This window comes from Prionailurus bengalensis, chromosome B3 (genome assembly GCF_016509475.1).
Source record: "Prionailurus bengalensis isolate Pbe53 chromosome B3, Fcat_Pben_1.1_paternal_pri, whole genome shotgun sequence".
NCBI lineage: Eukaryota > Metazoa > Chordata > Mammalia > Carnivora > Felidae > Prionailurus > Prionailurus bengalensis.
The window spans coordinates 112,656,239-112,678,358 of record NC_057355.1 but is presented as its reverse complement, the minus strand read 5'-3'; the positions used below and the strand labels follow the sequence as shown (position 1 = coordinate 112,678,358).

Below are 22,120 nucleotides of genomic sequence, written 5' to 3'. Positions count from 1 at the left end.
CGTGTGTATTTTTCAGTATATGTGTGTGTTTTCACAATTTAAAAAGGTTTGGGGCACCTGGGTGGTTCAGTCAGTTGAGCGTCTGGCTTTAGCTCAGGTCATGTTCTCACGGTTCATGGGTTCCATCCCCAAGTCGGGATTTGCCCTGAGATCACGGAGCCTGCTTCGGATTCTCTGTCTCTCTCTCTCTCTCTCTCTCTCTGCCCCTCCCCTGATCTCTCTCTCTCTCTCTCTCAAAAATAAATAAGCATTAAAAATAAAAAATAAATAAAACAGGTTCATAAAAAGAAAGAAAGAAAATGACTTGGAGAATAGTACCACTAGAGATAGGGAACAATCCAAAAGGGACAGAATAGTGCCTTGGTTTTCATATACCATGATGGAATGTTCCTTGAAGGGTTGGCCCAAATCTCCCTTCTTCTCAATCAGCCCTCCACGCTTAACACAGTGCTAGCACCCAATGAACCCCAGGAAAATTTTCATAGATCCCAGGCACTTTGACTTTGAAAGACCTCATTCCACTACACATCAAATCAAATGTGTTAAAACGTACGAACCATCCACATTTAATTTAACTGTTTTGCTGTAAAATTTTTTGAGAATTTGTATAATCTTTGTAGTTTTCATGCTTTTTGAGCTTGGTTTGTGAACGACTTTGAAATGAACCAAAGAAAAGAGACTATGGTATATCTTCAATGGAAATCTGTATGTTGCATAAAGCCCACGTTTCTAGATTATCTGATTTGTGGGGTTTGCACCTTTCATTGTCTTTGAGTTATTTTACAATTCTGTAAAATTTAGGCAACTGATAACAGTGATAACATGAAGTCTACTTCGTCATATTAACATTAAAGTATACTTCATCTGGTAGAGGGACAATTAATTTTTCTCCCCCCCCCCCCCCCGTATTTATTTGTAAACTCATGTAAACATCTGTGTATGTCTTGGGTCTTGGAAATTTCTTTCAAATCAGTCATAAGATCTTACTCGTAATCTCATTAATTAATGAGTTTAGAACTATTGACATGTTCATTTTATGTTTCTATGAGATTCATGATTTTACCTTTTTTAAAAAAGTTAATCTTGGAGCACCTGGGTGGCTCAGTCAGTTGAGTGTCTGACTCTTGATTTTGGCTCAGTTCATGATCCCAGGATTTTGGGATCAAGGCCCGAGTCAGGCTCTGTGCTAAGCATGGAGTCTGCTCTCTCCTTTCTCTCTCTCTCTCTCTCTCTCTCTCCTTCTTCCCCTCTCCCCTGCTTGCATGATCTCTCTCTAAAATAAAAAAAAAAAGTTATTCTCTACCAGCTTTAGAGATCTTCTACCAATGTGTCCAGTGGATTCACCTGACAGAGTAAGAGATACTGTACTGCCAGAGAAGTGCATCCTATGGACAGCTGAAGCCCAGATATGTAATTCTTGGTTCCCAGAGGTGAACCTGAAATAGCAATAGAACTTTGTTGACCCCGTCTCTCTAGTTTTTATTTTCCTCTCTACCAGTTTTGTGTTTTGTTTTGCTTTGTTTCATGTGTTTTGTTTGTGCCTGAGAAGCAATTCTCCAACGGTAGAAGCAATGATTGTGAATTTGATTTTATAGTTTTGATCATTTAATGATCTCTGTAAATGGATTAATAAATTATAGAAATATATTTTCTGTTATGTAAAAAGATGAAAGAGAATCTGGTTGATTAGTCTTATTTGTTGATTTATCTATTTCAAGCTCAAAGAATTTTGTGCCCACTAAGGAGAACAGCTCTTCGATACAACTGAACCGATGAGTTTGTGTGTTTCTATGCTCCTTATGTCTCAACCTGTGGCACAAATTATAGAATTGAATCTATAAGGTCACTTTGTGTCTGTATGCCCATGTCTGTATTCAGGCCTTTAACTCTTGTAGTGTAAGTGTGGAATATTTCTACCTTAAGTCTTTATAAATTACATTATCAATCATCTTAAAGAATCTCTATTCTGATTGATTTAAAGAGAAAAATAAGTGTTTATACAAATCAAGTATTCCTAAAAATTTAATGCAATGAGGGAATGAATTTCTAATGCTTTAAATGTGCTACACTTAAAAAATTACAGAAACTAACTCAGAGACATTTTAAGAATCCAAGTTGATATAATTAAGGTAAATCTTTGGCAAATAAAACTAGTTCAATATGTGTGATTTAAAAGAACAATTATGCCTTCTTTGATTTATCAGTATGGAGCATAGTAAAAGCATACATTCTATTCTACTTGGGTGTACTTTTCCTATGGTTCTTATAAAATGTAAATTTGTGTTCAACAAAATTGAATTCTGATTTTCATAATTTTATTTCAAGAATAATTACGTTTTGTAGCATGGCAGCTTAAAGATCACTTCCAAGATTCCTAGGTAGCTTAAAATTTTGAACTGGTATTAAATCGAGTTAATTAGTGGATAGTCATTGAATATCTAGATAATTCCCAAGTAAGATAGCATACTCAACACATAATTAATTAATTATATGCTCTAGAGGGGCTATATCTACAGGTCAGGTTAATATACACATTTATTTTTGCTACTTTAAGAACACATAAAAGAAAAGAGCATGACTACACAAAAGTGTATTCATTCATAAGCTTTCCTAGTCTGTTGACATGCTGCTACATGGCAGAAAGTTCTCGGTTATCACCCTGCACCCACTTTTCTGTATGAATGAGAAGTTTGTTGCTTTGGTTAAAAATTATAATTAATATGAATGGTTGCAACTACAGTTAGGAGCAATAGTGACAGAGAAATCCAACTGCCTAAATGTTTTTATTCTTAAAAAAAAAAAAAAAGAGTAGTTTTATCCTAAGCATCAGTCCTCAATGTTGTTGGTCTCCAGACCATTTTATTCTTGAGACTTGTGGAGGACCCCTAAGGGCTTCTGCATATGTGTGTGGGTTATAACTATCAATATCATATTAGCCATTAAGACTGAGAATTTAAAAAATACTGGTCTATTACTTAACTTGAGGCTGGTAGTAATGAACAAATTGCATGTTTACATAAATGATATCTCAGTATTATAAAAAATTTTGTTTTGATCCCCTGAGATCTATCCTAATGCAAAGTGTCAGTTTCTTCCAGAATACAAAAGCAGATAATGAAAGGAAAAACTCAGAATGTGAATTCTATTTACTTTTGTTAATAATACCTGAGTCTGAAAAGAAGTTATGAAATGTGTCAAAACCTTAGCAAAGTTCACTCTGTTTTGATGGGTTTCCTTATCTAGTTTATTGAGAATGCCTTTGTTTACCATATGAAAGGTGGGGGGTTTTTTGTTTGTTTTTAGTTTCTGTGTAAATTGCCTAGAGAGGAAAGATTCTGTGCCTTACCAGAATGATTTTCTGTGTTTTATGTGGACTTTATTATGTTTTTGGTTACTCAAAGTGAAAAAAAAAAAAAAAAAAGAACAAGGGCGCCGGGGTGGCTCAGTTGGTTAAGCATCCGACTTTTGGTTTTGACTCAGGTCATGATCTCATGGTTCATGGGTTCGAGCCCCATATCGGGCTCTGCACTGACAGTGCAGCCTGCTTGGTATTCTCTCTCCCCTCTCTCTCTGCCCCTACCCCATTCGCTCTCTTTCTCTCAAAATAAATACAGTTAAAAATTTTTTTAATAAAAGAACAAATTTTCCTTGTATGACAGAGGTAAGGCTCTTTTCAATTGCATTGCCATTAATGTTTATTTTAAAAAATATTTTATTGTTACTTTGATTAAATAATCAAATATTGTTTTTCAGCCCCAGGTTAAATTTGTACAAGTAAAATAGTACTAAATAAATACTTCAGAAAGTGTATGTTTCGTGGGACATCCCTGGAAATTTGTCAATGTTCTGGTTTTCTATAATATGTCTTTACCCCAGGAAACACTGACCAAAATTCTTAAGAAATACTTCAAGTTTTCTTATATTTATTAGTGTCCTGGAGATGCTTTGCCTAATATATTAAGGCATAGTAGTATGGTGTTATGAGTCATAAAATCAGTTATCATTTGAAATACTTAGTTAAAACCTTATGTCTTTAATCTGAATCTAGAGGCTTCTAGGCCATTGGTTCTCAGTTAGAAATATACATCAGACTTACCCATGGAACATGGGTATATAAATGGCAATGTAAATACCCATTTATATTTTTTATAAAAATAAGATCCAGATTTATTGTCCCTCTTTATTTGATGTTCTTGGTGCATTCTTGGTATATTGCATACATTATGTCTTAGGATTATTATATGCTATATCTCAAGATTCTTTTCCTTTATAAAACTTATATCCATACTTTTAGATAAATCAAATGCAGCCTTCACTGGCTTCTTTGGAAAGAAGCGTAACCTACATCCTTAGAGATGTTTGTCTAAATTGTTTTAATGACTTGGGGTGCCTGAGTTGCTCAGCCAGTTAAGCATCTGACTTCGGCTTAGGGCATGATCTCATGGTTTGTGGGTTCAAGCCCCACGTTGGGCTCTGTGCTGACAGCTCAGAGCCTGGAGCCTGCTTCGGATTCTGTGTCTCCCTCTATCTCTGCCCCTCTCCTGCCTGCACTCTGTCTCTCTCTCTCAACAGTAAATAAACATTTTAAAAATTTTAAATTTTTAATGACTTTATCTTTGTTATGCATATCATGAGACCTTTTTTCCTTCCAAAATTATCAGTAATAAATTAACCACAGCCATTCTAAGTCTTTGCTATCTACAAATGGTTTTTGTTTTAAACTACTGCTTCCCTAAGGTGATGCTATAAGGTATGGGCCACACTTTATTTCTTGAACAAAGAAGGAGAATCTCAGCATCTCATTGAAAAAGACTTTACCAGGTGCTTCAAACGATTGACATTTCAAACAACAGACTCTTAGGTACAGTCTGAGGAAGTGACATCCTCTAGACAACTTTCAGACTGTACCAATGATCTGAGTCAAGATTCCCAGAACCCTTTTCAGTTGAGAAGCAAATGGCTTCATGAGACTGCTAACCCAAGATCCGGTAGAACAAGAATTCACTATAGGACTACATAAACTGAAAAGGAAAATTTTATTATGGTTATCTGGAATACTGTTAATTTTTTTTACTTTCTATTTTCTGGATCTAGCAGAAGGCCATTTCTCCTTCCTTTTATACTTCTATCACACACAACAATTTAGTAAGTGCTGCTTTTGTAAACAGTTTTTAAGTAAACAGGTTTTAAGTGATAGCTGATTCTCACTGGGTCCCCAGAACTCAGAAATATGAAAGAGTCTCCTCACTTTTATTTTTTGCATGGTTTGCAGCCCTCCTTTTCAGCAGGATATAATTGGACATGTTGACCGTGCAATATGGACCTTATCAGAAGTGTTATATTTGAGAATGGTGCTCATTTAGTCAAATATGACCACCACTTTGCTTTAAGAAACAAAGGTTGGCTGTACTTACGGAACTAACGTCTATAAGACCCCCTCAGGAAAGCTGGCCTGGCTCCTGGCTGGGGGTGTCCCAGCCTTTCAGGTGGTTTAGGAACACCACTTCCTAGCAGACCAGGAACCATGTGATATTTAGGGAACTTGAGAATCTTGAGAGGAATTCACCCACATTCATATAGGTATGGCAGTGAAATTTGGTGGAGACCATTTCCTAGAATTGGTTTCCTCTCTCAAGATAGTAAATAGTACCCGCCTTTAAATCCATCTGAGATTCCTTAGAAGAACTCCCAGACAGAAGTTAATTCTATGACATGAGCAATTGTTCGGTACTGTGCGGCTCAAGATTTGCAAAGCAAACTTAAGGAAGCCTATATGTTCACGAATACACTTGCTGAATTTATGTAAACCATCAAGCCGATCAAGCCAAACCTAACTGAAATCAATCTTATTTTGTGGTCAAGAATAATCTTTCTTGGAGATTCTATAATCACGAGGAAAGAGGGAGAGACTGTCAGAAAAAATTGTGACAGACTTTGAAATGTACCAAAGGGTATCAAAAAAAAAAAAATGCTGGATGTATTCATTGGCAAACTATGTATTATCAAGAGCACATTGTTTTGGTTTATCTGATTCTGTGGAATTTAAACCTTTCATTGTCTTAGAACTATTTTATAATTCTGTTATTTTTTAAAATGATAACAAAGCAAATAATTGTTACCTATAAATATGCAAAATAATTCTGTCTGATGGAGGAACAGTTGATCCCTTCCCACCCCCACCATAATGGAAAAAGCCAATTTTGCATATATTTGTAAGTTCACATGACCTACATATGTCTCTGCTCTTTGAATTCTCCTTTGAACCAATTGTAACATCTTGCTGATTTCCTCATTAGTTAATAAATTAACTATTTGACATATATTCATTTTGTATATTTATATGACAGTCACGGTTTTATCTTTTTAAAAAGGCATCCTTTAACATGTTAAATTCTTTTTTTTTTTTTAAGTTTATTTACTTTTTGAGAGAGAGAAGCAGAGCTCGTGCAGGGAAGGGACAGAGAGAGAGGGAGACAGAGAATTCTAAGCAGCCTCCAGGCTCTGAGCTGTTAGCACAGAGCTCGACGTGGGGCTCCAACCCACAAACCACCAGATCATGACCTGAGCTGAAGTCAGAGCCCAACCAACGGAGCCACCCAGGCGCCCCTAACATGTTAAATTCTTCACTTTGCTCTTGTGCCATAAACTATTATGTTAATTATTTATACATTGCGGAAGAGTTAAACTGTCAACAGTTGACTAGTTGACATGTTTAGTGACACATTCAATGTTAACATTTATTAATTATGAATCTACAGTAAGTACCTTCCTGTCTTGGAGTTATTAATTTTATTCTAGGCATCAAACATTCTCACAGGCTCCTGAAAAGTTCTTAAGCCCTATGCACTGTGTCTTATGGGGTAAAGTTAATAAAATAACTGAGTAGTCACTGAATAAATGTTGAATAAATGAATGAGTAAACAGAAAATAATCCCTACCATTTTGGTGGCCCTTCTCATGTGCCTTATACTCATATATTTCCTAGAAATAAGGAATATACATGAGAAGTAAATTACACAGCGAGATTTGTTGGACATTATTATTGTTATTACCATTTGATAAGTGAAGAACAGGCTGAAGTTGCCTAGCATGCCTGTGACGACACATGCCCAAGTGCCAGGGCAATATTTGAACCCAGGTTTCTGGCCTCAGAGTCTGCCTTTCCACTACCCAGGATATTGGTACAATCTCTCTATTAAAATAAAAATATTAACGATAATCTAGCCCTGAGAGTTGTTGTGGAGGAAAATGAGATGATGCATATAATGGGCTTGGCATAGTTCCTGGCACAGAGTAAGTGCTCACTAAGTGGTAGTCATGGTAACATTTGTCCCAGGTTCCTGGTCCTCTGTGACCTCATATATCTTCTGAGCCACAGCAGTCTGAGCGGCAGGGATTGGGTTAAGGAGGAGGAAGTGGTGGTGAGAAGATACACTTTGCATAAGTATTTACATGTTTTAAAAACTCTTTTTATTTCACAATGGAAAAAGTCTTTTGAAGCAAGCCTGTACAATCTAGGGACAATTTCAACAGATTCCAATTAGAAAGTTACAAGGGAAATTGCAAAAGGAAACAGGAGGAGTCCAACCTTAATGGGTCTAAATCCCAGAGGCTCTGAGCCAAGCAGGCTCCAAATCATGCTCCTTAACTCCCACTTGTGCAGCGCGTGAATCCTTCTCCAGCCTCAGCAGTAACTGGAAAGCGGGAGAAGCAGAGATCATAGGGCGTTCAAGGACCCAAACTACACCAAGCCAAATATTCAAGTCTGGGTCCCCATATCTGTTCCCGAGGAAATTATTTGTGAGCAGATGGAGTGAAACAAGTAAAACTTGTGTTGGTGAAAAATGAGCCTGTCTCTCGTGTGGACAAAGTCCCAAAGTAAAGCTCAACAAAAGCAGTCACTGTGACTCCCATTGCTTTTGTCAGTCCCTGTGATTTTAGCTGCTGTATCCTGCATCCAGGGGGCTGTGGGTAAGTGCTGACATCCTAGGATGGCAAACTAGGCTGAAGGGGACGGACACAGATGATAGGGGAGACTTAGCTCATTGCTGAGTGAGGAGGACTATGAGGGTTGTTGGAGGGCTGGCCTTGTGGATTTGATAGCTGCATCCGAAGAGGGTTTGAGAGGGTGGGTACGGGGGGGGGGGAGGGTTTAGTGAGGGGACCAGTTACAGGGGGAGGGCACATAAGTGTCATAAGAGTGATGATTACCATTCTGTGACTCTCTCCCCAGGCAATGGGATAGTATGACTACTGTCAGCGCATAACCCCCTCCTCCAAAATCAGGACATTCCCTTGCTGCTTTTCACCATATCCCCTTCCTCAGTCTACAGAAAGCTCCCAAAGGCCAGGCAGAATCATTGCCCCAGTTGCCCACAAGCACACAAAGAAGACCCCTTGCCCGTTTCCCCACACATCATTTGCTGTTTATGAATATGCAGTTATGAAAGTATGAAGTCATCATTTCCAATTATGTTATTTTAATTTGTAGCAGTGATAAAGGGGAAGATCTTCCATTACCCTAATGCCCTCTCCCTTCTAATTGATTATTATCCTTTATCCCTGTATTCTTGACCTAATACCTATAGGGCAGAAGTGTTCTTCTCCCCCCCCCCCTTCTTTTTCCTCCCCATGGTCAAGGCTTCGTGTGGATTCCTTATATCTCCTCCTTCAGCCTCCTGGCTGAAGTCACTGCAGATTTCCTCACCCCTCCAAACAGATAGCTCAGTGCCATTAGCTTTGTAGTTTCATCTTTGAAAGATCTAATCTTTATACTCCCCTCTCTACTTTCCTTAACTTTTTAATAACAGAGACATGTCAGAACAGAAATTGCTTCTGGTCTGGAACAGGCTGTGCTCTCGATGGCACATATATTACTGAGGTGGGGGTGACTTCACTTTGCCTTGACACAAACCCAATCAGGATATGAGAACTCTGAAGATCTAAGTCTTTATCTGGGGCTTCACAGTTGGTAGGGAAGGGGGAATGTTATTAACGTATGTATATCTCCTTGCAGTTCCCACCAAAGAGAGAGAGGGAGAGAGAGAGAAATCCCTGACATTTATCTCTTAAACAAGACATGTGAGGAGCCAAATGCCATTTGACAGGACAAATATTTACTGTGCCTGCAAACAGCCCCGAACATCAGTGCAGGGAACGTGAAGACTGAGCCAAGGCTGATCAAAGTTCGACGGAGATGCCAGGTCCCAAGAGCTGGGGATTAAGGGCATCATTTAACACCGAACCACGGACAAGATTTGTCTCGTTGGCTCCCTATTCAAACCGGGCATTTTATTTTCATTTCCTCGGTCCTCCACGGGCTCGTGTTCTTCAGGGCGAGGGGCTGCGAGCCCTTTTCATTCCCCTAAACTCTGAGCTCTTGGCCGATCTTTCACACAGCAGTCAGCGGGATTACAGGGTTGCGGAGTTCTTGTGAAGATTTGCTCGTTCTCCTGCAGAAAGAAAATTGGACTCCTGAAGACCCACAGGACCATCACTGCTAATAGCAAGCAGTGAGACGAGAGGCCCGTCGAGAAACCACGGCCGGGAAAAGCACACAGAGACATTTTTTTGCAGCAGCGTCAGCAAAGCAGCCTCATGGGGGAGGGCTGGGGGGAATTTCCACTAACAAGCTTGACAGTTCTCCTGTAACTTGTAGAAGTCCTGCTTACTTCAGCAGCATTATTTTTCAGACAGAAGTGTCTGATTAACAGCCTCCTAGAGCAATGGTGTTTAATTGACATCGGCCACAAAGCCGGCTGAGAAGTTTATCTTCTTCTGCCTTTCACACGAGATCCTTTAAGTTCCCCGGCCACCGGGGGCCACTTGGGAACAACTCTCTTCGTCCGTCTGGGCCCTGGTGTCCCCGTAGCCCTTCTTTCCCGGGGAAGCAGCATCTAGAGGCTTCTATTTGCTCGGCTGCCCCTGGTCTGGTTATACTGAGCACGCTGTTTAACCTCTCACGCTTCAGTTTTCACAGCTATCTAAGATGTTGGGGAGGAATTAAATGAGAAAATGTGCCTAAAGCTCTTATGTGGCCTGCGATTTGCGTGGCAAGCATTCATTAAGCGTTAGCTCTCATTATTATCATCTTGACGAATGCCGGGCAGAGGAGTTATCTGCCTTGGTCAGGATAAAAGGAGCTGGACACAGGCTTTCAGTTCTACAAGATGAAAAGAGCTCTGGACGTGGAGGGTGGTGATAGTTGCACAACATTATGAATGTATTTAATACCACAGACCCACATGCTGCCAAAGGGGCGTATATGTGTATTTTACCACAACAAAAAATTGCAAAAAATAAAAGCAAATAAAAAGGATTAAAACAAAGGAGCTGAGTATGGCAGCTAGAACAATGGTTCCCCCCAAAAATGTCCTCGTCCTCATCCCTAGGACCTGTGAAAGTTACCTTACATAACCACAGGGGCTTTGCAGATGTGATTAATTTAAGAACCTGGGGAAGAGGAAACCATTCCGGATCACCCAGGTGAATCCAGTCACAAGGGTCCTCGTATAAGAGAGAGGCAGGAGGTTCAGAGTCAGAGAAGGATGTGAAGACAAAAGCAGAGGATGGAAGATACTAGCCCGCTAGCTTTGAGGATGAAGGAAGGTGGTCAGGAGCCAAGGAACACAGGAAGCCTCTAGAAGACGGAAAATACAGCCACCAGAAGGAACGGAGAGCCCTGCGGCATCTTGATCTTAGACCAGAGAACTTCTGACCTTCAGACCTGTGAATGATAAATCTGTGGTATTTTCAGCCACTGAGTTTGTGGTCATTTGCTCCAGCAGACCTACCATCAAATGCCCTGGGTGGTGGCGGAGACCCGTGGGCCCGATCTGGAGTGGGGGGAGAGGAACCTCCACAGGAGCAGCCCTGGGACACAGACCCCATCCTGGCAGCACACGCCTCATGGGGGCCTCCGCCTGTGGGCAGGTGCACCTCCTTTTCATCCTTGGAAAGCCGTGGTAATCAGACAGGGCACACCTCAAGGCCAGAGTATGTTGGGGTGTGGGGGTATCTCAAAGAAGAGGAACATGAGTGAAAAAATGTAAAGTCCTTTGGCAGACCAGGCCTGATGTCTCCTCAGAAAACCTCAGAGGAAGCGCCTGACGGGAAGGCATGGCTCACAGTTTCCATATCCTGCTTAGGAACTTGTGCAACAAAGCAGAGACTGCTTTCACACACGGCTCACTGGGTCTCGCCCTTCTATAGCCTCAACGAGGTATTCATTTGCCCATAAGCCAGTCTTTAAGAATACTTGTTGAATGAATAAAACAAATGAATGAATAAATAGACAAGTTAAGGAACCCAAATGTTGTCACAAAATACCCCCATTTTTCTTGGCCTGGAAAGGCAGGGGTGGGGGGGGCAGGGCTGGCAGGGAGATGGATATTGGGAAAAGCTCCCTTTTCTCTAATCTCCCTGGGAGACTGAGCATGCCCCCTCGTCCTCCCCGCGGTCAGACCCACTGGCCGGTGTCCTTGCGCCCAGGACAGAAAGGCGTGTGGAGCCGTGTTGCTGCTCCTGTAGTTGGTATGCAAGCCAACACTCCTAGCACATTCCAAATCTGAGGGGGTGGATGCTAATAACCCATAATCAATGTTGCATTTGCCAACGGCCAAAAGAAAAATGAAACTTTAATTGAGCGAGATTTGGCATCAATCAATGATGTGACTTTAGTCGGGCAAAACCGACAGATTACTGAGTCGGACATCCAACTGTGAGAATTGTTCTCTACTGGGGCGAAGAATGCAAAATGTGGATAAACGACATCTCTTACCCAGCCCAGGACCATAACTCACTGTGAAAAAAGAAAAAAAAAATCCCCTGCGTTTGTTTTTAAATCTCCTGGAGTTTCTTTTTAAGTCATGTTCTAGCAGAGCTTAACTCACTTTGTAACTCCAAGCCCCTTCAGAGAAGTGTGGTTTAATTATGTGCTGATGACGGTTTCTAAGACAGCTGGTTGTAATTAAATTAGCAGATCCCTAGCCCGAGAGCCCAAGCAGGAGGAGCCTGAGGTGACTGTTGCAGCCCGGAGAGTCCCAGCAGGATGACCGTGATGTGGCAGCACAGACTTTGGACCTTCTTGAGTCCCGACAGACAGAGCTACTGACCAACAAAACCAAGAAACCTGGCCGTGGACCACATTGGCCAGCAAAGGAGGTGGTGGGGTATTCCCACGAACCCCACATGCAAACAGGCTGGGGATAAACCACCACCAACAGCAAGCCCTGGGTGCTCTCGGCACCTGAGAGAAAGCAGAGGGAAGCTACAGGGCATCTACAGACATAGCACAGGAGAAAACCAAAATAGCTGAAAGGTGGAAGCCTGTTAAGACCAGTGGCCCATCCTGGCAGGGGCTTTGGCCAATCCAGTCAGGGAGTGGGAGGGGTCTGCAGTCAGCTCGGAACTGAACTTTCCAAACTGATGGGCCAGGACAAGCCCCCAAATCGGGGGAGAAACCACTGAGGGGAATCAAAGCCGAGCAGGACGGGTGCTTTAGACTGACAGCCGGCCCACAAAAGCAGGTGAAAGTCCAGCTGCAGACACCTGTGCTTACGACCCTCCGCGCCACCTGCCCAGGAGACTGGGATGGCTCTCTGTTGCTCTGGGATCGTTGCTTCGTTGACCTATCTGGACACAGTTCTGTGGCTCAACCCTTGTCACTCTTTCAGACACAGTTTTGTATTCATTCTTCAGCTTCATACATAATTTCAATCGATCAGACCTAGTTCTGCCTTCCAGAACTATAAGGAAGCCTCCTCTGTCTTCCACATGACAGGTTTCAAATATGACAGGGCCCTCTAAAAGCATCTCTATTTCAGGCTGAGCATCCCCGGTTTCTTCAAAAGCTCCTTCTGGAATGCGGCTTCCAGAATCCTCAGTCCTGGCCTCCTGCCTCTGGGCTTGTTGCAGTTCAGTTCCTGATACAGTAGAAAAATGTCAGTCCTGGAACCAGAGAGCTTGTATTTAAGTTCTGGAACCTCTACCTCCTGGCTAGCCTATTATCCTCTCTGGGTCTCAGTTTTCTCATCTGCAGTATGGGGAGGACTGTGAACTATAGATTTGTATGGAGGCTCTGTGAGGTAACATATGTAGCCACTTTGAGAATGCTAGAACGTGGACGAAGTACCCATAATTGTTTGGGCATTATGTCTCAAAGTTGTAACCCCAACTTGCATTTTTAGAAAGATCATTCCAGAAGTGATCTATCAAGAAGAGGATGGAACTGGGGCTTTCCTCTCCCTTATTCTAGTCTCTGGGCTTTTCTTAATGCCATTTCAATCACACAAACTCTTCAGGCCTTTCATACTGTGGGTCCTCACTGAGCCAGAAGTAAGCAGAGTAAAAGCCACTCCAACGACAGGAGGTATAGTCGTCTTTACAAAGTCATGGTAATATTGTATAGCACCTGGATGCAGAGAGCTTCTGCCCACCCCATACAAAGGACCTCCAATCCTGAATTAGATAGGTCCGTCATTCTTTCCCCCAACTTGCTCCTAAGGACTATTCTTTCTGAGGGAGGGATACAGAAACTTAGCAACTTCATGTTTAAAAATATTACAGTCCTGGGGATCCTGGGTGACTCAGTCGGTTAAGCATTTGACTTCGGCTCAGATCATGATTTCATGGTTCATGAGTTCGAGGCCTGCATAGGGGTCTGTGCTGACAGCTCAGAGCCTGAAGCCTTCTTTGGATGCCGTGTCTCCTTCTTTCTCTGCCCTCCCGTACTCATGCTCTGTCTCTGTCTCTCAAAAATGAATAAATGTTTAAAATTTTTTAATTAAAATATTAAATATTATTAATTAAATTAAAATATTATAGTTCTAGCCTCTTGCACAGTTGGTAGGAATGCAAACTGGTGTAGCCACTCTGGAAAACAGTTTGGAGTTTCCTCAAAAAATTAAAAATAGAATTACCCTATGACCCAGAAATAGCACTACTAGGAATTTATCCAAAGGATACAGGAGTGCTGATTCATAGGGTCATATGTACCCCAATGTTTATAGCAGCACTATCAACAATAGCCAAATTATGGAAAGAACCCAAATGTCCATCGACTGATGAATGGACCAAGAAGACATGATATATATATGATGGAATACTACTCAGCAATGAGAAAGAATGAAATCTTGCCATTTGCAACAACATGGATGGAACAGGACGGTATTATGCCAAGTGAAATAAGTCAGTCAGAGAAAGACAGATATTGTATGTTTTCACTCACATGTGTAATTTAAGAAACTTAACAGAAGACCATGGGGGAAGGGAAGGAGAAAAAAATCATTTCAAACAGAGAGAGAGACAAACCATAAGAGACTCTTAAATGCAGAAAACAAACTGAGGGTTGATGGGGGGTGGGAGGGAGGGGAAAATGGGTGATGGGCATTGAGGAGAGCACTTGTTGGAATGAACACTGGATGTTGCATGTAAGTGATGAATCATGGGAATCTCCAGAAGCCAAGAGCACACTGTATACTCTGTATGTTAGCTAACTTGACAATAAATTATCTTAAAAAAACAAAACAAACACACGATAGTCCTGTGTGTCCAATCTTCATTTTCCTCCCTATTCTTCAATCAGTCTGCAAGCCAAGAACTAATCCAAACTTTAATTTCTTCTCATTTTGGCTTATTCTATCTCCTCTGGATAGCAAACTTCGTATACTCACTGCAGGATACATACATCCTTCTGCTTGACCTAGATTTGGCTCTCCAGTTTCACAGAGTATCCCCTTACAATATGCCAAGGTTTGTTAAATGGGTCTACCACGTGACCAATAGGTTCTTTTTTTTTTTTTTTTTTTCTTTCTGTTCCTCAAAACGTACTCTGATCTGTCACACTGGTCTTTTTTGTTCATGTTAATTTCAGGTGTACAACGTGACTTCTTATTTGTATATATTGGGAAAGGATCACCACACAATAAGTCTAGTTACCATCCATCACTACACAGTTATAATTTTTTTCTTGCGATGAGAACTTTCAAGCTCTACTTTCTTAGCAGCTTTCAAATATGCAATGCAATATTATTGACTATAGTTACCATGCTCGACATCTCCTTGACTTATTTTGTAACTGGAAGTTTGTACATCTTGATGCCCTTCACCCGTATCTCCCACCCCCACCTCACTCCCCTCTGGCAACCACCAATCTGCTCTCTCTAAGTTTGTTTTGCTTGTTTGTTTGTTTTGTTTCCTAGATTCCATATATAAGTGAAATCGCACGCCATTTGTTTCTCTCTGTCTGAATTATTTCACTTAGCATAATACCCCATAGGTTCTTAATTGTTTTCTTAATTACTGCTCTAAAATTCAGCCATCTTTAAGAGTCGGCAATAAAGTTTTAGAAAATGCATGTGATTAGCTGTTTTAATGAAAGGGTACTTTAAAAAATAAGAGGCAAAGCATGTTATTCACTTAGTTAAATAAATAGAACCTCCTGGGAGCCTGGCTGGTTGGCTCATGAGGCCAGAATTGAAGAGCCAATGCCCATGTGGGGTCCAGTTACCTTGAATTGCCAACTAAGAACACAGGAAGAAGTAAAAAGCCACATGAGGGTAGTGTTGAAAATTATCCTGTCACATACAGGAAATATACATAAGTGTTCAAATCCGTACCCTTTACCATACACATATACTCTCTCTCCCACGCACATATATTCAGATATGTGATTACCCTTATACCCAACAAGAACACTAAACTCCCACGCATTCTTGGTAAAAGGGTGACAGCAACTTATTGGTGTATAATCCATCCAATCACAACGAGGCAAGGAAGAGAATCTCATCTCACAAGACTTCAAAGAGAAAAGAATTTGGTAACACTGAGCTCTTGGTTAACAGTCTCACTGGTGAAAGTCCCCAGGTGATGTTGATAGAACATCTAACAAACCACCGTCAGAATTCGAGCAGCTCAGCAGATCAGACACCCTCATGTGACATTCACATTTTTGTGGCCAGATCCAGGACTTAGCTGGATGTATCTTAGTACAGAATATGTTTGAGAAATGTCCCAGACAAGATGGATGGATTTTCACTGTCTCAGGCCCTCCCCCTCCATGGCCCCCCACTGGTACTTTGTAATTTAAGATTTCAGAGAACTACCTTTAAGTTGTTTGACCTGTAGCTCTATCTCCCAGTAGGATTGCAAACTCTGAGAGTACAAAAACCAGGCCTTCAGATTCCTTTCTGTCTCTCCCAACTCAGCTCTTAATCCTATGCCTTTCATAAAGCAAACACCCAAAAGACATTGCCTGACCAAATGGCCTAATGTGGCCTTGGAGATATCAATATCATGCCGGTCCTAAACTGTGTGGCACTACATGAAAAGAACTGTTAAGAGGGGCTGGGCCTTGGTTACTCTGCTATAAAACCATCTCTTCCTGAATTTACTGCAGACTTTATGATTTATTCGTCCTTTGATGTATTTTTGCCTTGGCTGTATGTTTTTTAATCATGCCATTAGGATTTTGTTACACATTCAGGTAGTGAGTTGAAGAGATAAACCCTTTCTAAATTGCTAACATTCCAAAGACTCATGAATTTGAGGCCAAAAGGCACTTCTATGCCAGAAAAGGTCAAGTGTGGCTGCTCAACCAAGAAGCGGAGCAGGGCAAGCCACTTGCCCCCAATCAGACACAGCCCCACTGTGTGAAGTGCGGAGAAGACTGTTTTTGATCTGTGGTAGCCTGCAACCTGGCCTGAGGTCTGAGTCTTGGTATTTTTTCCCTATTTTCCAAGTGCGTGCTTATTTAAATTTCATAATTATCTGGCTATAAACTCCTAGGGATTTCAAAGAAGAAGACAACAGGTCAGCTTGAAGTTAAAGAAGATAAATGAAAACAGGCCAGGAGAATCAGAGCCAGTTCCTGCCAAAGACTCAGCTAGCTTTGTGTCATGGGGGCACCAGCCTGATTGCATGACGTAACTGTCTCCATACTGAAATTGGGCACATCTGGAAATGATCACTTCACAGTTTGCTTGGCCCCTTCCCTATGACCAGACCTCACTGGCTTGCTTTATATAAACCACAAACTCACACATTTCTGGCCAAAGGGTATTATTTACTTGGCTTAGCACATCCCTGACCATGACATCATTTGCAGCTAGCTGGTCACCAAACATACAAAAAGAACGTGATACAGGGGGAGACACGCTCGTCACCCACAGTCACTAACCCTTTGTGTGCCTTTGGCCAAATACAGTATGGTGACAGCTTTACCCCAAGTCCCTCTTAAGGCTGGCTAGCAGCTCCCCAGTGGTTCACATCGGACTGTCTCTAAACAGTTAACAGATAGTAGCCACTGGTCAAGTTGACCAGGACTTGGCTTCAAAGATCCCGAGTCTAGAGCCTGATATAAGAATGTGAGTGATGTTTCTGCTTTCCCTCCCATGATGTTCAGGGAATTTGGAAGGTCACTTTCCTCCTGGTCACAGTGCCAACCATCCCCTTCAGGAAGACTGAGTGCAATGGGCTCCTGGCACACCCCCTGCCAGACAGATTTGTTTAAAATGTGAGAAAACAAATCAGCGAAAGCAATCTAAGCAAATAATCAAAACCAAAAGGACATACCTCTTCTGCAGCTGACTGGATGTTTTGTAGGCCCAACTCCAGGTCCTCTCCTCCACCAAAGCCAGGCCCTGGGTCTGTGCCCAGCTGCGTCCTTGCTGGGGAATGGCCATATCCCAAACTACTTCTGCCGTAAGAGGCACTGCTTCTCTCTACTCTAAACCACTTTCTTATGAAAGCAAGGAAATCAAGGGGTATTATTTATACCCAATCCAAATAAGTATGATTATCCAAACACCACTGAGTAGGCAAGACCAAGACGGAAAAAAGTACAGCCCCTTTGTCACTGTTACTTTGGCAATTGGAGGAAAGAACATTGGTGTCATTCCAAGCCACGGGCTGTGTAGCTGCTCTAGTGGGTAGAGCACAAGTGAAAGGCCTTCAGATGAGGTTCCACCTATTCATAATTGGACTTGATTGTGGTTCTGGCTCAGGAATGTTTTGCTTAGCACAGGGATGGGCATCTGACTTTTCAGGGCTTGGGAGATAGTCTTAGCCAAGACAGTGACATAGTTTCTGTGATTTTCCTTTGGGAAAGGAAATGGAGTGGAGGGACATTCCAGAGAGGAATCATTTGGCTGCATAGAAACCATTCATGCCGAGGCTGACTCGGTTAAGCGTCCAACTTGGGCTCAGGTCATGATCTCACAGTTTGTGAGTTCAAGCCCAGCATCAGGCTCTGTGCTGAAGGCTCAGAGCCTGGAGCCTGCTTCAGATTCTATGTCTCCCTTCCCGGCTTACATTCTGTCTCTTTCTTTCTCTCTCTCAAAAATAAATAAACATTAAAAAAAAATTTTAAAGAAACAATTCATGCAAATTTAAAAGGAATTTTATTCAAAAAGTTCAGATTAAGTGGAATCCAAAGAGAAGGTGACCAGCTAGACTCTGGAACCAGGTCCTCCTGAGGCCCTCTGCAAGACTGCCTAGACCTTCACCCTAGTGCCTGTGCATTGACACCATTCTGCTTCCTGATCCCTCCCTCTTCATTTTTCAAGACAGGGGATTTGATTGGTTTCTGGACAATCTTCTGAGTCCACCACCAGTGGGGTGGAAGGGAGAATACACAGCAGAAGAACTACCTCTAAGAAGGAAGCATGGAGGCAGGAGAGAACGGATAAGCAGGTCTGTTACAGAAGCCCCTCCTATTTCACCCCTTAGTAATGGGGAAAGGTTCTTATTTGCATGACATCAATATGAATCAGAAGCACAGACCTGGGGCAAGGGAATCCCTCCCAACCTGGTCATCAAAGCAGACTGAAGGGAGACCAGGTGCTGTCAGGTCAGTACATAGAACATTTGGGAATACTGGAATGGGGACTAGAGAGAAAGGGCAAGAAGACATGCACGTTGAAGATTAATTAAATGTTTTGAGGGAGCAGACGCCCTTGCCCTCCCTCAGACCCTATCCTAATTGTGTTCCCGCCCACAGGAATGGTTAATTGGTAGGAGGTCAGTGCATTTACATAGACTCACTCCAATTTATCTGGGAGGCAGGAAGGGCAAGGCAGGAGTGGCTGGTTGACATACTAGTATACAATCATCTGGAAATCTAATTTGTGGAACCAGTAGCCATCTGTTCTATGGGTAATGTGCCAAGGTACCTGCCAACAACAGAACAAGCTTTCTGCTGTTGGGTAACTAATTGCATCTATGGGACCAACACAGCATGAGACTCAACTCGTGGAACGTGTCCTCCACCAAATCACGATTTCTGCTTGGGTTTTTCTGAGTCGGTAAGCATAGTACAAAGACTGATATAACTGCAGGTGGATGGAGAGGCTGGGGTAGCCCGGCACTCCCAGAAGGTGGTAGGTCAGCAGGTATGAGGGGCAAGCACATTCCCAGAGCTGTGCAGGAGACTGTGGTTCTGCTGCAGCCATTCTCCTCACCCCCCCACCCCCACCCAAGGAAACAGAGCTGGGAAGGAAGATCCAAGAAGGGCTTATAAGTTGATATCAGTGGTTTCCTTTTATACCTTCTGAATTTTTTTTTTGTTTAAGTCACCTTGTTTAAAACCTAGAGAGAGTGGAATGTGCAGAAGGTATAAAATCAACATCTTCACCCTGTCACCACAAATGACATGGCGGCTCCTCCTCCGTAATAAACTCCTCATGGGAAAATATCTCTTATTCTTCCATAACAACCAGCATGCTGGGGGAAAAAGCCGATAGCAGGTGGACCCTCCACCCTCTTCTGTACCCTCTAACCCCAAGATCCCTGTCTACCCATAGGCAAGGGGTTTCCATAGCACCTGAGCAGACTTGATCATAGGATTTTGTAATGTTTAATAAATTATTGTGGGACACATGGATGGATGGATGGATGGATGGATGGGTGGGTTGATACCTATTTTGCCTAAAGGGACTTACCCCCAAAGTCCAAGTGACAGCACATTTTTCATTGCATTTTTTGGGTTTTTTTGTTTTGTTTTGTTTTGTTTTAAGAATATATCAGCAACAAAAGTGTAGGAAGAACATTGGGCATTATACAGAACTCTCGGTATCAGCTACTTCTGACATTCCAATGGGACCAGGTACAGATGTCTCCTCATACACCTGTCACCTGGGTTCTTTCTAACCTCTCATTAAATCCATATCATGCTGGATTGGCTCCCAGCTTTAGTGAAAAGAACCACTTCCTGTTTTCCTGACAGACCAGTACCTAGCACACTGCCCATATGTGGTGGATACTTAGTGCAGCCAAGAGGAAAAAACAAGGGATTTAACCAGCAGGAGGGAGTATGCTTAGCACTAAAGGAGCTAAGCTCCTAACAAGCAGCATGAATCAAAGGCACTTCTGACTCTCTGGTCCCCTGGGGGTCTGTGAAGGGCTGTTGCATCAAAGTTGCTCCCCAACAGGCAGCCTGGTCATTAGGCTGGGCCCATTGTGAAAGGTAAATAAAGAATATTCAAGAAGATTGAATTGGCTTTCCAGAGATGTTGCCATTATCCTTGGAAACAGAGGTTTCTAGTGGTATAGGTAATCACACAAAACTAAATATTACACTTAACAGTCAATCGCTAAATGGATTCTATGAGACTTTTTGAGATTTGTTTTTAATTAAAGAAGAAATGATTATAGACTCCCTTTCTGATTCTATTTTGCTTGGACAATAGGAAAATTAAGTCTATGCCCTGGGCACACATGAGCTGGGTGGCAAATGGCAGTGGAAGGAATGTGGACCTAGGAGTCACTATTCACTGTGATGAGAGAGGTGACATCTGCCCAGGGTTGTGATGATCAACTGGCTCTCCAATAAAAGCCCTGATCTGTAGTGTTTGCCACTTTTAGTGGTGTAAATACTCACACCGTGGCTGATTCCAAGGCACCAACCTGTCACTGAACACAGAGTTGGGAAGAGAACCAGCCCCAATACACCACTGCATCCACCAGAGTAAGCTTAATTCTGGTGTCAGAAACCAGAAGACCCACCAGCTTTGGTGGGGCTGGAATCTTACATTTTTGTATATCTGTCACCCTAATTACATTCAAAGAAACTAATTCCTTTTAATAAGAATTGGTATATCAAAGAATGATGTCAAAGAACAACTAAAGGGTAATTGTATGACTTAGTCCACTATCTTGAAAAAAAATACTTGTCAATAAATTTCTCAAATTCGCATAGCTTTGATTTCTTTTGTTTTTTTTAAGTTTATTTACTTTGAGAGGCAGGGAGGGACAGAGAGATAGAGAGAATCCCAAGCAGGCTCTGCGCTGTCAACACAGAGCCAGACGCCGGGGTCCATCTCACAAACCATGGTATCACAAACTGAGCCAAAATCAAGCGTCGGAAGTTTGACTGAGCCACCCAGAAGCCCCAGCTCGATTGACTTATAAAGGCTTTCAATAACATTTTATATGAGCAGAAATTACAGTGCTGGAAAATTGCACTAAAATGATCTGTCATTAACAGAATTCTAGTATCAGCTCTAGATTTATCTTAACTTCGAACCTTGGGTGATTTTAAGAATAATAAGAATTTTTTCATGATCTCTTCATTTATATTTTATTCTCAACTTTATTGACAAAGCTTTACAGAAAAAAAAACCGTACCTTATTTTATAGGTATCTTTGAGAGTATCTGATAGCATTTGTTTTGTACAAAGGAGGAAGGTAAAGACGTAGTTTCCTCTTCAGGCGAAGTTGGGTACAAATATAACTCTGAACAGCAAGGCAGAATTGTTTTCTTTATAGTCTATATATTTGATCTGTAAAAGTCTCTTCCAAGTCTAGAACTCTATGAGTCTCCACTTCTATTTGAAGGCCTAAGAAATGTCTTCTTGACATGGTTCTAGCTGAAAGAATTTTCTTTGAAAACTCTGTCCTTCAGTGGTGACCATTTCCTCTGTCAGGTTCTATTGGGTGCCACGGCCACAAAGCTCGAAATACATAAATTGGCCCCACATGGGTCTTCTTCCTGGGAATGCCCACAAGATCTTCCCTTCTCCAACCAGACAGTCACCATCAGAGGTCACAAGAGGTGGTAAGAGAAATAGAAATGGACTAACCCTGTTTTTCTACATCAGGAAATTGAGGTTAGTCCCTTGGGGCT

The 22,120-nt window shown here is 41.9% G+C and overlaps 1 long non-coding RNA gene across 1 annotated transcript; it reads right to left on the bottom strand.

Moving 5' to 3' along the window:
• Nucleotides 1–7,447: 7,447 nt before the first annotated feature.
• On the bottom strand, nucleotides 7,448–17,741 carry LOC122469228. Its single transcript, XR_006293412.1, has 2 exons — nucleotides 17,572–17,741; nucleotides 7,448–9,452 (listed from the first exon to the last, which is right to left on the bottom strand). It is a non-coding gene; the product is annotated as an uncharacterized LOC122469228 (long non-coding RNA).
• Between the last annotated feature and the right edge of the window lie 4,379 nt (nucleotides 17,742–22,120).